An 18,398-nucleotide genomic window follows, 5' to 3' on the forward strand; every position below is an offset into this window, starting at 1 on the left:
CAACACAGCCACTCCTACGCCTATAACTGTGTATTATAACTATTTACGCCTAGTAGCGTATATAGTTATAGTACACAGAGCATTTGTAGTGAAAAATTAAGATGAACATCAGTATAAATATTTAATCCCTACGCACGTTTTACTACTGCAGTTATTTGGAACCCAGCACTGGATGTTCCAAGTGAATTTGGATGCTTGATTGCAATGGATTATTAGGGGAGCACTTTTATTGCATTCTAATACAGAGATCTTTATGCCAACCCACATGTTTACATTCATGCGTACATAAAAGAGCACCCTCGGTCATGAATGACCATGGAATTGCACCTAGTAAGTTCCCCTCCAAGACACATGTCAAGGCAAGGTTGTTGATAGAAGAGAAGCAGTCGCCCATGCACACCAGCCCCATTCTCCACGCCTCTGATGTTATCCAAGGGAAAATCAAAGGCCGATACAGCTTGGCACCGGTGACGTTGCAACTCATTTATACAGATGAGTGAACTAGAGAAACGTGAAATAAAGTGTCTTGCGTTGCAGGGAATCGAACTCACGACCTTGCGATCGTGAGCCGCGCGCCTTCACTACACACACACACGCATGCACGAACGCACACGCACACACACACACACACACACACACACACACACACACACACACACACACACACACACAACACACACACACATGCATGTTTATATTGTATGTACATGTATGGGTGTCTGTGCTGAAGATGGGAGAGGTAGCTGAAAGAGCCTCTTGTAGGTTATGGAGCAAGAGAGAGGAGCTCCACAGCGGACGAAGCTGGCCTTTTGAAATACAGGTATTACTCATTTTTGTTACGGAGCAAGAGAGAGGAGCTAAGTTGGAAGTCAGGAGGAGACGAGGAGCAATGATTTGGTCAATTCTGCCAACGAGAGGGTGTTACGGTTCAGGGTCGAAACACTCAATGATCGTTAGATACCGTCTGATGACAGTAGCAAAATTGCTCGAATATCGCGCTTTGATAGTTCCATTTCAGATGATTGTAACAACGGGGAAAAAAATATCAATGTTAATTTATAGATGCATTTGGACTAGTCTATGACTATCATCCGACAATTGCAAAAAAAAAAAAATAATAAATTAAAATAAATGTTAAAAAATAATTCAAAACGCTGCAAAAATCTTGCACAAATTCTTCATGGTTCAAAACGTTGCTTACTTTTTACTCAACCTGATATATGCATCTATGTACGTTTGTATACATGCGTGTTTGTGGAAAACCGCAAATTCGTAGGCGGTTGCTACTCGCGGTCGGACTGACCTCGTTCATGATTATTTAATGATTTTATAATTGCATAGATTTATAAGCTGCACACACACACACACACACACCACACACACACACACACACACACACCACACACACACACAGACACACACACACAGACACACACACACAGACACACACACACACACACGCATATATATATATATATATAGACGTATAGATAGATATAGATACATACTTACACACATGCACACACATTTATATATAGGGACGTTTATATATATATATATATATATATATATATATACGCATACAGACATATAGTAGTATGTATGTACGTATGTATATATGTACGTATGTAATCACTGTAGATGTGCCATAAACTCTCGGAGAGTCACGTCTGTAACCTGTTAATAGTTCCCAAGTGAAACCATGTCATTTGTCTTTCGTGAAGTATAACCTTTGTAAAATGCTAAACATTATGACATCATTCAGTTCCCGTTTCCCTCTGTATATATTGGAGACTGTCTGTATTTAGCCAAAGCAAACACCATTGTGCTTACACTGTAGTAAAAATCATTGGGTTTCTCGATGAGCGAAACATGGCATCTGATTTCGATCTCAGAGTAAAGACAATAATTTTATGTATATTGTTAATGTCATTCGTCAAGGAATGAATTTCACAATTTCTCCTTTTGAAAGTTTTACATGTTAAGATACTACTTGCTTCCACGATAGAAAAAAAAAGAAGAAGAAGACCAATGCAAAGAAACAAGAACTAACCAAATATTGGTTTCAAATTTTGGCACAGGGCCAGCAATTTCAGGAGAGGGGTTAAGTCAATAACATCGATCCCAGTACACCGCTGGTACTTATTTTATCGACTCCGAAAGGATGAAAGGTAAAGTCGACTTCAGCAGAATTTGAACTCTGAACGTAATGACAGACGAAATACCGCTAAGCATTTCGCTCAGCGTGCTAACGTTTCTGCCAGCTCGCCGCCTTTCTATCCTACAATGTTACCCCACATGTAGCCACATACTTGTTTGGTAGGGTTATTGGGGGCTAAAATATAACAATACAAACCACAACATATACGTCTTTATAAAAGGTAACGGTAAAGACCGCGTTCAGTCATGAATGACCACGGGATTGCACCGAAAAGCTTCGCTTCTGAGGCATAAATCCGGGCAAGGTTGTTTATAGAAGACAGCAGTCGCCTATGCATATCAGCCTCCCCTCTCCACGTCACCGATGTTATCCAAGTGAAAGGCAAAAGGCGATACAGTTTGGTACCAGTGGTAAAATTTGTGAACTAATACTGAATATAAAATGCTAGAAAAGAAGACAAGCAGTCATAAACAGAAAGTTGGTTGAACGTTGTGTAAACAACCCAGAAATATTTCTGACACACGCGAACGCTGTCAGGGGACTATAATGGCGACGAATCTGAAATCTGCAAGAAGCCGGTTCTAAAACCGGATCGTTTCCCTTTGAAAGGCAGATCGAGAAATTAATTTTTTGTAACTAAACACTTTCAAACTCCGGACACTGGTAGAATGTGTCATATAAAACATATATTACTCATAGTGTTGTTGAGAAAAGTTTATATTTTTAAAGTTATTTCCTGTTAAAGTAGTCGTATTTCAACCAATCAATGACGTGTATTCAGCTGAATGAAATTACTGCTGTTGTTTGTCAACAACTATCGGCGGTGTCTATTTCGTTTGTCACTGTTGTTTATGACATCATTCGTGCGTTTCTACTGGTTTTAGCTGTGGGGTTAGGGTTAGGCTTGGAATTTTAGGGTTAGAGTTACGGAAAAAAGTGAAAAATGAAGAAATTGGAGAAGAAGGGATGGGTTGGGGACAAAAAAGTCTTTCCGAAAATAGTAGCTGAAAAACAGGAAAAAAAACTAAAAGCAGTAGAAATGCACGAACGATTGTGGTGGAGCCATGAAGTAAACATGCTTCAGACACACTCGTTTATTCATACAAACGTAACTGAGATTAGATATGTCATAAATAACAGTGACAAACGAAATATACACCACCGGAAGTTGTTGTTGACAAACAACAGCAGTAATATTATTCAGTTGAATACACGTCATTGATTGGTTGAAATTACCGAAATACGACAACTTTAACACAAGATAACTTTGAAAATAGAAACTTTTCTCAACAACACTAAGAGTAAAAGATGTTTTATAGTTAGTTAGTTAGTTAATTTGGCTCGAAAGCAAATAGCAAGGTCATGTAGGGGGACATGGAGTTAAGTACAGGGTGGTGTTCATGTAAAGAGTTCAGGCCACTTGAGGTCAAGGGAGGCTTTGAACAAAGCGGTCGTCGGCATCTTCACCATCTCGTCTGGCAGCTTGTTCCACGGATCCGCAACCCGGACGGAGAAAGCTCCTCTCCTTATATGACACATCCTACCAGTGTCCGAAGTTTGAAAGTGTTTAGTTACAAAAAATTAATTTCTTCCTCTGCCGTTCAAAGTGTAAATATTCCTAAAACCAATATAAACGTTAATGTCTAACGAAGTATCAAAATACTTACGCAAACGCCAACAAAAATCTCATTTATAAATAATCCAGGAAAAATAACAAGGACACTGACAACAACACCACTGATAAAACAAAAAAATGCTGTGGTTAAATCCTTTCCAAACTTCACAGATCTGTTCAGAATGCATTTAAAAATAAATGCTTCGAATCATAGATATGTTACTCTTGTACTCTTTATACTCTTTTACTTGTTTCAGTCTTTTGACTGTGGCCATGCTGGAGCACCGCCTTTAGTCGAGCAAATCGACCCCAGGACTTATTCTTTGTAAGTCTAGTACTTATTCTATCGGTGTCTTTTGCCGAACCGCTAAGTTACGAGGACGTAAACACACAAGCATCGGTTGTCAAGCGATGTTGGGGGGACAAACACAGACACACAAACATACACACACACACATATATATATATGTATTAATATATACGACAGGCTTCTTTCAGTCTCCGTCTACCAAATCTACTCACAAAGCTTTGGTCGGCCCTAGGCTTTAGTAGAAGTCACTTGCCCAAGATGCCCCGCAGTTGGACTGAATCCGGAACCATACAAAAATTCTAAAAGTACTTGAGTACAACTCAGCATTCAAGACGAGCTTTTAATATCCTTTCTACTATAGGCACAGGGCCTGAAGTTTGGCGGAGGGGATTACTCAATTATCAGCGTAAGTGGTACTTCATCGGCCCCAAAAGGATGAAAGGCAAAGTAGACCTCAGCGGAATTAGAACTCAGAACGTAAAGATATGTGAAATGCCGCTAAGCATTTTGCCCGATGTACTGACGATTCTACCAGCTCGCCGCCTTTAGGCAGGCTTTTAATATTACTCACAAGAATAAGATGGCGAGCTGGCAGAGTCGTTAGCAAGTCGGGCAAAATGCTTAGCGGCATTTCGTCTGTCTTTACGTTCTGTGATCAAATTCCGCTGAGGTCGACTTTGCCTTTCATCCTTTCGTGGTCGATAAAATAAATACCAGTTGAACACGAGGGTCGATGAAATCGACTAAACCCCAAACTGCTGGCCTTGTGTCAAAATTTGAAACCAATATCACTCATAACATTAATGTATCTATAATTCAAGAAACACTATCATAACCGGAACATAAAACACCCTGACTCCAAATGGAGATTAAAAGGAGACGAGGCAGACCCTTTCACAACTGGGTTGTTTTATAACAAATACATTCACACATTCATATATGTGTGTGTGTGTAAGTGTGTTATGTATGTGTACAATATATACACATATATATGTATACAGCCACTCCTAGGCGTAGGAGTGGTTGTGCTTACGAACTACATGGTTCCGGGTTCAGTCCCACTGCGTGGAACCTTGGGCAAGTGTCTTCTACTATAGCCTCGGGCCGACCAAAGCCTTGTGAGTGGATTTGGTAGACAGAAACTGAAAGAAGCCTGTCGTATATATATATATATATATATATATATATATATATATATGTACGTATGTGTATATATATATATATATATATATATATGTATATGTATGTGTGTGTGTATATATGTTTGTGTGTCTGTGATTGTCCCCCCAACATCACTTGACAACCGATGCTGGTGTGTTTATATCACCGTAAATCAGCGGTTCAGCAAAAGAGACCGATAGAATAAGTAATAGGCTTACAAAGAATAAGTCCTGGGGTCGATTTGCTCGACTAAAGGCGGTGTTCCAGCATGGCTACAGTCAAATGACTGAAACAAGTAAAAGAGTAAAGAGTAAAAGAGAGAAGAGAGAAATATATACGTACACACGCGTGTATGTAACTCTGATCCCACGAACCATTCCCATCAGTTTACTTTCTGCAACGGCAACGCCTTAACATTCACACAAAGACATAGTTGGATAAAATGAGACAAAACTGCACTCAACACGTTCTGGTTTTCAAATAGGACAGACAACAGATGAGATACTATACTCCCTTTACATCCCAAACAATCCCTGCCAACTCACACACACACATATTGCCTCGCCATGTTCACTATAATAACTCTTCCATAGACATCACCTACTGTTCTACACACCAAGCTGCCGTAATTACTTGGCAAACAGTTCCTCAAGTTTCAAACTTAAAAGACCCACACTGGAACCAGTTCTTACAAGAATAGGAACAAAGTTTTGCAGAACTCAACAACACGTTATTCATTAACATTTTTTTGTACATTAGAATGCATATATTTTACAAAATAATTATAGAAACATAAACTAAAAGAAAAAAAAAGAACTAAAATGAACTAGAATAAGGGTGAAAGAAATACAGATAAAGGATATGAAAGAACATAGAAAACAGCGCACTATGCATCGTAAGTTAAGTACAGATCACCTACACAATAAAAGATACACATGAATATAAAAGATCACTCGACATAATTTATAGTGACAGTCTTTAACACTATATGAAAATCCATCTTTAAAGAAAAGACGCGTGCAAATCTCTTGAGCACTCCAACATTGGCATCCTAAAAACGCTTTTTCTTCTACTCAGCTCGGCAAGCACGAGGGTGACATACACACGGAAAAGGCTGTAACATCAGTAACCTCATTTGTCTCAAACTGCATTCTGAGACGTACACCACAAGCAATAAGTTGAAGAACGGAAGCTGCCGTTCAAGAATTTGGACCTGGAGATCTCCATTTCCATCAACTTCGAGGGGCCACCTCCCAGTGGTGTCGGGCGTCAACGAAGAGCCCTCGACTACAACAAGACGACCAAAGTTTTTTTTTCCCCCAAGGTCTGGGGTCTCCCGCCCCTAAGCCCTAGACCATCACCTAATCACCCTTACCCGTTTTGTTGCTTAACAACAACAACAAGAACGGAAGCTGTGGTGTTCTGACCGGGTCCGCTTTCCGAACTCAGCTGTAACCGCCATAAAAAGCTACGAGAATACAGGAGTTGGCTGGATATTGGAGAGAGTATAATATGTCCAGATTGTCATATGCGATTCTGCACTGTATGACATAGTGGAATATGGTCTTTAGCTTGTAGATGTTATGGTATATATATATATATATTTCTTTACTGCCCACAAGGGGCTAAACATAGAGGGGACAAACAAGGACAGACAAAGGGATTAAATCGATTACATCGACCTCAGTGCGAAACTGGTACTTTATTTATCGACCCCGAAAGGATGAAAGGCAAAGTTGACCTCGGCGGAATTTGAACTCAGAACGTAACGACAGACGAAATACCGCTAAGCATTTCGCCCGGCGCGCTAACGTTTCTGCCAGCTCGCCGTTTCATGTTATTGTATTATAACTGGCAAGATGCATCTGTGTCGTAACTCGATGTTTGACCGTCTGCTTGCACGCGATAGAACTGCTCGATCAGGACTGAACTGGGACTATATAATAACAACAAGAGCAACAGTAGTAACAGCAGCAACAGTGGAGGCGCAATGGCCCAGTGGTTAGGGCAGCGGACTCGCGGTAGTAAGAACGTGGTTTCGATTCCCAGACCAGGCATTGTGAGTGTTTATTGAGCAAAAACATCTAAGCTCCGCGAGGTTCCGGCGGGGGACGGGGTAGGTTTGAACCCCGCTGTACTCTTTCACCACAACTTTATCTCACTCTTTCTTTCTACTTCTTCCACAAAGCAGAGGAACCATGGTGTAACCCACTATGGTGTGGTAAACTTTCAGACCCTAGTATAGATTACGAATCCGCTGTACCCCAGGATGGTTCAGCTCTCCACCCGTTAAAAGCCACAATTTACGGAATGAGGATAACAACGTAGCTTTAGCGCCCGTGCAACCGCCAGTCTATCGCGTGTGGTGGGTGGACCTTCAAGTTGCCACACGCATTCTTAGTAGCTTAGAGTAGGCTCGAATTAGAGATTATTCTTTGTGGCTAATGGCGTGAATCCTGATTGGAAGAAGAAAAAGAACAGCAACAATAAGAATAACGGTGATAACTACTGCTGAGTCGCTTTAATTGTTAGGAACCCATTCCCCCAGCCAAATGTCTCTACCGTCATAAAATTGGAAAGGATACATTTGATAATGCATTCCTTGAAATTCACAAAAAGACGGATTGGTCACAACTGAAATGTCTATGATTATAGGTCTGCTCGACTATGGTTAACTTGGGGTTAAACAACAATGTTGCTTGTTGGCTGGACATCAGAGATTGTACTGGAAGGCTTCTGGTTAGATGCACAACCATGACCAGAGGCAGGAATCGATGGAGAGAGAGATGGTGCATGCGTCCATAGTTGCTGATATTCAGCAATGTGGATGGGGATATATATGGCAAGGCAATCAACAACATTGCCACACACACAGTTGGGTAGATTTGCTAGTAAAAATAATTAGAAGAAGAAGAAGAGAAAGAAGAAGAAGAAGATCAGAAAATATTAAGATTTACTCATTGAATATTGTACTGGAAAACTTCTGGCTAGATGCACAACCATGACCAGAGACAAGAATCGATGGAGAGAGATGATGCATGTGTTCATGGTTACTCACATTCAGCAATGTGGATGGGGATATATATGGCTAGGCAATCAACAACATTGCCACACACACAGTTACTGTGTTATCATATTAACTAAAACTCGCCCCCATACGGTTACCATGTCTACACTTATACCTCCTACACCAACATACAGGCATACATACTTATCTTAACATTAACATAAAGATACACATGTATACTCGAACACACAGAGACAGATTCACAAACACACTCATCAAAACACGAATACGCAAATGGATACACAGAGATTCCCACAAACACACACAAACATATACAGAAAACATATACATACACACACACACACAAGCGCGCACACACACACGAACTCGGGTACACACGTAATAACGCAACCACTCAAACACAGATTCAGATACACACCCACTCATACACACACATACGAACACTCATACACACATACTAATGCAACCTCGCGAACATAGATTCAGTCAGACAAACAGACAGACACACACACAGACACACACGCGCACACACACACACACACACACACACACACACACACACACACACACACACACACACACACACACACACACACACACACACACACACACACACACACACACACACACACAACAGTGATTTCTAATTTAGTGTAAAATTGTAAAAATTTTGATAAGTAGGTTGTTGGTTGATACCAACGACTCCAGTACTTGACTAGGACTTTATTTTATCGACCGCACTGTGGGGTGGGGGTGGGGGACGGAATGAAATGGGAAGTTGGGCTCGGCACAACTTGAACTCAGAATATAAAGAGTCAAAACTAATATCCCGAAACATCTTTGCGCAGGTGCGGCTGTGTGGCAAGTAGCTTGCTTACCAATCACATGGTTCCGGGTTCAGTCCTACTGCGTGGGACCTTGGGCCATTGTCCTCTACTATAGCCTCGGGCCGACCAAAGCCTTGTGAGTGGATTTGGCAGACGGAAACTGAAAGAAGCCCATCGTATATAAATATATATGTATGTATATATGTATGCATGTATGTATGTATACATGTATGTATGTATGTATGTATGTATGCATGTATGTATGTATGTATGAGTGTGTATATGTTGTGTATCTGTGTTTGTCCCCCCAACATCTCTTGACAACTGATGCTGGTGTGTTTAGGTCCCCGTAACTTAGCGGTTCGGCAAAAGACACCGATAGAATAAATACTAGGCTTACAAAAAACAAGTCCTGGGGTCGATTTGATTCGACTAAAGGCGGTGCTTCAGCATAGCCGCAGTCAAATGACTGAAACAAGTAAAAGAATAAAAGAATACTTGTCCAGTTCTATACAACCATATTGACACCGACTGATACCTACATAAGCATCACTCAATTATACATACATGCACACACTCACAAATGTACATGCACGCACTCGCACGCATAGAAACGTACCACGCCCCAAAACAGACGTAAAATGCAAGCACTCACGCAGTCACATTCAACATATATACAGATGCATGCATGGATACATTCGAATAGACATGCACATTTGTGAATACTACACATATACAACACACACATGTACAAACGTCGGACGTGATAAGGCCTATCGCTGCAGAAAGAGACTCGGGAGAAAAACCTCCACATAGACTCGTGTAAATATACAATTTTCTATACTTTGACTGAGTTCTGTCATTCATAAATTTGTTTGTTGTTGTTTTTTATTTAACCGTATATGGCGTTTTCAGGCCTGCAGTAATAAAGAATGCAAGCCATATTTTTTCCATTCAACTAATACTGATGATGGGGAAATTTAGCTCTCTATTTTTGGTATGAAACCTTTCAATAACAACATTAATTAGCTGTCATGCAACAACAAACACAGACACACACACGCATATATATATATATGTATATATATAATATATATAATATATATATATATAATATATATATATATATATATATATATATATTATATATATATATATATATATATATACATATACATATACGACGGGCTTCTTTTCAGTTTCCGTCTACCAAATCCACTCACAAAGCTTTGGTCGGCCCAAGGCTATAGTAGAAGACACTTGCCCAAGGTGCCACGCAGTGGGACTGAACCCAGAACCATGTGGATGTATGGCTTTATGTTTGCAGTGGGGCTAAAACCTCTTGTATCATCTAAACATGAGAAATTTGAAACTCGTTGAATTTTTCTACATCAAATGAATATGATGAAACTCTTCCAGGGTTTATTTTTCACATTTTCCTATCATTCGACAGCATTTTAGTCGAATGAAATGACCCTAGTACATCTTCTTTGTTAAACTCGGTACTTTTTCAATCGGTCTTTTTTACAGAACTGGTAGATTATGGGGACGCAAAGACAGCAAACACGCGCCCACCTACACACATGCATACACAGCCATTCGACCGCCGCCATACTGGAGTGCAGTGTTGAAGGGTTTTAGTCGAAGAAATCGAACCCAGAACTCATTTTTTAAGTCTAGTACTTATTCTATCGTTTCCTTTTGCCGAACCGCTTTGTTACTGAGACGTAAATACCGATTGTCAAGCGGTGATGTGAGGGCGAACACAAACACAAAGAAACACACACACACATACACACACACACACACACACACACACACACACACACACACACACACGCACACACACATAAGACGGGCTTCTTTCAGTTTCCGTCAAGCAAATCGACCCCAGGACTTATTCTTTGTAAGCCTAGTACTTATTCTATCGGTCTCTTTTGTCGAACCGTAAAGTGACGGGGACGTAAACACACCAGCATCAGTTGTTAAGCGATGTTGCGGAGACAGACACAGACACGCAAACATGTACATACATATATACATATATATATATACGACGGGCTTCTTTCAGTTTCCGTCTACCAAATCCACTCGCAAGGCTTCGGTCGGCCCGAGGCTATAGTAGAAGACACATGCCCAAGGTGCCACTCAGTGGGACTGAACCCGGAACCAGGTGGTTGGTAAGCAAGCTTCTTACCACACTTCACTGGCGTATATCTAATTTTGTTTGACTGTGTATATATGTGTGTGTGTGTGTGTGTGTGTGTGTGTGTGTGTTTACGAGTGTGTGCGTATGAGTGTATATGCGTGTGTGAGTGTGTGTATGACTGTGTGCGTATGTGTGTATGAGTGTCTGTGTGCGTATGAACGTGTGCGTTCGCATGAGTGTGTACGTATGAGTGTGTATGTATGTGTATGTGTGTGTTTGCGTATGTTTGTGTGTGTGTGTGTGTGTGTGTGGTGAGTATGTATGTGTATGAATGTGTGTGTATGTGTGTGCGCGTATGAGTGTGTATATGTGCATGCGTGTGCATGTGTGTGTGTACATGTGTGTATGTATGCATGTGTGTGTGTGTGTGTTTGCGTATGTGTGTGTGTGTGTGGTGAGTATGTGTGCGTATGAATGAGTGTGTATGTGTGTGCGCGTATGAGTGTGTATATGTGTATGTGTGTGCGTGTGTGTGTGTATGTGTGCATGTATGCATGTGTGTGTGTGTGTGTGTGGTGTGTGTGTGTGTGTGTGTGTATGATTGCGAATGTAGTTATAAGGACAGAGTGACATTACATGCTGGGATGGTTTGTTTGTATTTGTTACGTACCATTGTCGCTTACTCAGACACACCCAGACATTAATACACGCATCAATCTGGAACAGTCTGGGTATTACTGACCGATGCTGCTACAGATAATGAAACCGAAAACTACGACGACGACGACGACCACGGCGACGGCGATGATGGCGTTGATGAAGATGTCTGCTGCTGCTGCTGCTGCTACAGATGATGGTAGTGATGATGATGATTATGATGATGATGATGTTGATGATGATGACGAAGATGATGATTATGATGATTATGATGATGATGATGATGATGATGATGACGAAGATGATGATTATGATGATGATGATGATGATTATGATGAGGATGGTGTTGGTGATGTTGATGATGAGGATGAGGATAATGATGATGATGATGATGATGATGATGACGACGACGACGACGATGATGATGAAGATGACTGCTGCTGCTGCTACTGATGATGATGGTGATGCTGCTGCTGCTGCTGATGATGATGATGATAATGATGATGATGGTGATGATTATGATGATGATGATGATGATGATGATGATGGTGATGGTCAAAATATAGTTGCAGACCTGACGTTGCAATTGTTCATTTTAATGAGTGTGCCCGTTGTGGCTGTGTTGATTGCTTTGCACTCGGTGCGTGTGGTCGTGTGTGTGTGTATGTGTCTGTGTATGCGTGTACGTGTGCGTGCGTGCGTGTGCACGAGTCTTTGTCTGTGTGATTACATGTAAGGGGTGGGGTCTATTATTACAAATGATTGAGTGTGCATTTCCAATTGTGTATTCTGTGTACAAATATACATTTCCAGTTGTGCGTATGTATATTATGCTTCTAATTACTTGTGTCTCTTCCTACGACTCGGTGGCATGTGTTGCGTTTGTTACAGGTGTGTACATGTATGTGTTGTGTGTGGTATGTGTGTGAATGTGTATGTATGTGTATGTGTATGTGTGTGTGGGTGAGTATGATTGTGCATGCGTGTGTGGGGTGTTTGGTTCTGTTGGTGTGCGAGGCTCTGTGTGTGTGTGTGTGTGTGTGTGTGAATGTGTATACGTGTGTATGTGTATGTGTGTGTGGGTGAGTATGATTGTGCATGCGTGTGTGGGGTGTTTGGTTCTGTTGGTGTGCGAGGCTCTGTGTGTGTGTGTGTGTGTGTGTGTGAATGTGTATACGTGTGTATGTGTATGTGTGTGTTGGTGTGTGGTTGTGTAGGTGTGCGCGGCTGTGCGTGTGTGTGTGTATGTGAATGTGTATGTATGTGTGTGTGTGTGTGGGTGAGTATGTATGTGCATGTGTGTGTGTGGACGTGTAGTTGTGTAGGTGTGCGCGGCTGTGCGTGTGTGTGTGTATGTGAATGTGTATGTATGTGTGTGTGTGTGGGTGAGTATGTATGTGCATGTGTGTGTGTGGACGTGTAGTTGTGTAGGTGTGCGCGGCTGTGTGTGTGTGTGGTGGGGGAATGTGTGTGTGGGTGAGTATGTATGTGCATGTGTGTGTGATTGTGTGGACCTGTAGGTGTGCGCGGCTGTATGTGTGTGTGAATGTGCATGTGTTTGTATGTGCATGTGTGTGTGGGTGCGTAGTTCTGTAGGTGTGCGCGGCTGTGTGTGTGTGTGGTGGGGGAATGTGTGTGTGTGTGTATGTGTGTGTGGGTGGGTATGCATGTGCATGTGTGTGTGTGTATGTTTGTATATGTGTGTGTGAGTATGATTGTGCATGTGTGTGGTTGTGTGGTTCTGTAGGTGTGCGCGGCTGTGTGTGTGTGAATGTGTGTGTATGTGTATGTGTATGTGGGTGAGTATGAGCATGTGTGCGTGAATGTGTGGTTCTGTAGGTGTGCGCACTGCGTGTGTGTGTGTATGTGTGTGTGGGTGGGTATGCATGTGCATGTGTGTGTGTGTTGTTTGTATATGTGTGTGTGAGTATGATTGTGCATTTGTGGTGGTTGTGTGGTTCTGTAGGTGTGCGCGGCTGTGTGTGTGTGAATGTGTGTGTATGTGTATGTGTATGTGGGTGAGTATGAGCATGTGTGCGTGAATGTGTGGTTCTGTAGGTGTGCGCAGCTGCGTGTGTGTGTGTATGTGTGTGTGTGTGCATAAATTATCATTTATCTTTTATTTGTTTCAGCCATTATATCGCACCAATGTTGGGGCACCGCCTTGAAGAATTTTTAGTCGAATAAATCGACTCTAGTACTTATTTCTTTTAAAACCCAGTTCTGTATCGGTCGCTTTTGCTGAACCGCTAGGTTACGAGGATGTAATCACAACAACACCTGTTGTCAAGGGGTGGTGGGAGGAGAAACACACACACACACACACACACACACACACACACTCACACACACACACACACACACACACACAACAAGCTTCTTTCAGTTTCCGTCCACCACACAAGGCTTCAGTCGGCCCGGGGACATAGCAGTTATATATAGTTATTTTGGTTGAACAACAGCCGCTTCGATTAGCCGTTTCGAATCCTGCTCGAGACTTACACATTTCAATAACCCCTAAATAATCACACACAATTTTTTTCTATTTTATTTTTGCTATTAACCGTCCTCGCGACCCCCTTCGTATCTCCGATGGGGCCATGAACTACACGATGAAAATCCAGAGTTATTCGTGGTCAATGAATTTTTAATAAAAATTCGAAGGTGGTATATCAATTCAAAAATCGATATCCATGAAATAATCATACTTTCTCATTTTTTTTAATGCTAAAAATCTTCCTGACAATCGTCTTTGTAATTCTTAAAAATATAACTATTGGTCCAGCCGTCTGGCCGTGAAAGAGGGAGCAGACAAAGAGACGGACAGACGAAAGGACATAACGCCCATTATAGTAAGATCATCATCATCATCATCATCATTATTATTATTTGATAAAAACTCACAGCTTATTTTGCTGGGTATGATGGAAAGTGTTAGCTGTCCACAGCCAGCAGACTAAGGCGACACTTGTTTAATGGTCATGCGTCAAGAACCCTGCAAAGAATTATTATTATTACTATTATTATTATTATTATTATTATTATTATTATTATTATTATTATTTTTTTTTTTTTCATTTTTTCTTCTTTCAAATTTGCTTCCATTTCTTGCCGAGTGTCTTCCCGACTCCTAGGGCAAAGAAACTCATAGTATACATTGGTAGGCCATTAAACCAAACTCAATAGTTCGTTCATTTAAAAAAAATTTTTTTTTTAAGTTAAATTAAAATACATGAGCAGCAACAGTTCTCACATCGACAATGCTCTTCTCAATACGTGTGATGTACCAGTTAGACAATCTTTTGCACTTCTTGCAGGGATGGTAAGCCAGGGATCATTCTCATATAATTTTCGGTTCCCTTCTTGATCATTCCTAGTGCTCCTACGATCACTGGTATTGTAACCGCCTTGAGATGCCAACATTTCTCAATTTCAATGAGTAGGTCTTTATATTTTCTGAGCTTGTCAAACTCTTTCGCTGAGATATTATGATCACAGGGGATGTCATGTCGATCAATAAGCAAACTTTATTGTTTTGTCTTTCACAACAATATCTGGTTTATTGGCCTTGATGGTTCGGTCTGTATGTACTGGAAAGTCCCACAGAATGGTTACATTTTTTCCTTCAGTTACAGCCTCAGGGTGGTGATTGTACCACTTGTCGGCAGTTTTGATATTGTAATGCCGACTTATTAGCCAGTGTAGATATTGGCCAACTCTGTCATGTCTTAATTTATACTGGACATATTATTATTATTATTATTATTATTATTATTATTATTATTATTATTATTATTATTATTATTATTATATGAAAACTGCTTATTTTGCTGGGTATGATGGAAAGTGTCAACTGTCCACGGCCAGCAGACATAGGTGAGACTTGTTTACTGGTCATGCTTCAAGAACCCTGCGAAGAATTCTTGCAGTTCCAAGCAATGCTGATCGTTGTAAGTGTTCTACTTTCACACTTGCACCAATATTTTTCATCCAAGTTGATAGTTGAATGCTAATACTTCCAAGTGCGCCAATTACTATTGGTATCACGTCTACTCTCCTCATTGACAAAACCTTCGTATTTCCCACTAGAAATCGTCATAGTTGTTTATTTTTTTCTTCTTTCATATTCATCCTGTTTTTACCGGGTCATGCAATGTCGATTATCATGCATGATCTTTCCATTTTATTCACCACAACAATGTCCGGTTTCCGATGTCTGATCAGATGTTCGCACTCAATCATTGCATCTCACAGGATTTTGCAATTCTCATTCTCGGTGACTGCTGGGATTTTCTCATACCACTTCTTTGCTCTTTGTTGGCCGTGACTTCCACAAAGTTCCCAATGGATCATTCTTGCCACATTGTCATAGCATCTTTTGTATTCGCGTTGTGACAATTCCGGGCATTCGCTAACGATGTGCCATACCGCTTTACTCCTCTTACCACATATTCTGCATTTGTTGCTTTCGATAATGTTGTCTATTCTGCACTTCACATAGTCGGTCCTTAACGCTAGTTCTTGAGCTTCGCATATGAGTGCTTCTGTCTCCATCATCAGGCCACTCCTTCTCATCCACAGTCACCAGTGGTCTTTATCTGTCTCGGTGTTCACATCTCTTGCAAACTGACCGTACATTTTTCCTTCCATGCTGTTTCTTTTTTGTGTTCATTTCTTGTTTAAATTTTTCTTTCATTACACAATTTTCAGTTTTTATGATACTGGCCTTCTTTGTATGTTTCAACAATGGCTCCACTCTAAGCTGCTTTCCTCTGCTTCGATACAGTCTTGGCAACTAATCAAACCTCTCCCGTCCTTTTTCAGGACAAGTACAGCCTATCGGTGTCACTTTTAGGGTGTAAGGCTCCGTGTACTGTCAACATTTTTCTGGCCTTGGTATCCATTTTCATCCTTCTCACTTATGCCATTTTATAATTCCCGCTCCATAGCGAAGTGATGCTATCGCCGACGTATTAATTGCTTGAATTTTTTTCCAGCTAGTCAATTATAAGAGCAACACCAACCTCACTCTTCGGAAATATTCCTTCCTCAGTTGCTCTTCATTTCCTTTTCCATTATCTCCTTGAGCTCTAGTACACCAAGGTATTTGTAGCCTTCTGTTTCAATTTGTTTAATCAAGTCTATGTTTGGTAATTCTATCCCTGCTAGGGATTGTACCTTACCTCTTTTTAGGTAAATTGTTCTGCACTTCATGAGTCCAAATTCCATTCTAGTATCAATACTAAAACACTGGATCGTGCTCACCAAGAAACTCACTTGTGTCTCGTCCATGCCCTACAGTCTCAAGTCATCCATGAAGAGGAGGTGGTTGATTGTTTAGGATTTTCCCTTTAGTTGGTACCCCAGGTTCATTTTCCTAAGTACCAAGGTCAGGGGTATCATGCAGAGAACAAAAACCAACAGAGATAAGCTATCACTCTGGAAAATCTCTCTTCTGATACTCAGGGTGCCCAAGCCTTTTCCGTAAGATGTCAGTTCAGTTTTCCACCCGACCATACTTCTCTTTAGGAAACACGTTGCATTCTTCTTCTTCTTCTTCTTCTTCTTCTTCTTCTTCTTCTCTTCTTCTTCTTCTTCTTCTTCTTCTTCTTCTTCTTCTTCTTCTTGTTCTTCTTGTTCTTCTTGTTCTTCTTCTTCTTCTTCTTCTTGTTCTTCATCTTCTTCTTGTTCTTGTTCTTCTTGTTCTTCTTGTTCTTGTTCTTCTTCTTGTTCTTCTTCTTGTTCTTCTTGTTCTTCTTGTTCTTCTTGTTCTTGTTCTTCTTGTTCTTCTTGTTCTTGTTCTTCTTGTTCTTCTTCTTGTTCTACTTCTTCTTCTTCTTCTTCTTCTTCTTCTTCTTCTTCTTCTTCTCATTAATGTTGTTGTTGTTGTTGTCTATTGGATGAGTGGGTTTGGAGATTTATCGTTTCTATATTCATTCATTCTCTTAAGAAGGCGTGTATATTTTCACACGTGCACTGCCTCGGTAACTTATCGGCCTATTGGCTTGTGTAGAGTTTATATTTAGTTATTTATCAATTCATAATATTTATCCATGGCATATACAGCATATTCACTGTTCTCTTTTTTTTTTGTATCCTCAGTAATTCTCAAAGAAACATTATCACCTACACGACGGACCGTCTATTTTATACAGGTTGTAGTGGTGTCCTTACATTCCCACACCAGGCACCTCAGAACCAACCCACTGATAATCTATAAAAGTATATATATATTTCTTAGTGGTAAGACCATAGCGGATCTTCTTCTAGTGTAATGGATGTCTGCTTACAGGTCATCCCTTATATATATATATATGTATGTATGTATATATATATATATATAGGGAGAATTCACAAAACAAAGAACAAAAGACGAAGACAGGTGGTGTATTCGTATAACGCTCGGGAAGTGAAAAAGTCTTTAACGTTTCGAGCCTATGCTCTTCCACAGAAAGAAACAAGGAGATATATACGGATGTAATATCTATCT

The sequence above is a fragment of the Octopus sinensis genome, linkage group LG1, assembly GCF_006345805.1.
Source record: "Octopus sinensis linkage group LG1, ASM634580v1, whole genome shotgun sequence".
Taxonomy (NCBI): Eukaryota; Metazoa; Mollusca; class Cephalopoda; order Octopoda; family Octopodidae; genus Octopus; species Octopus sinensis.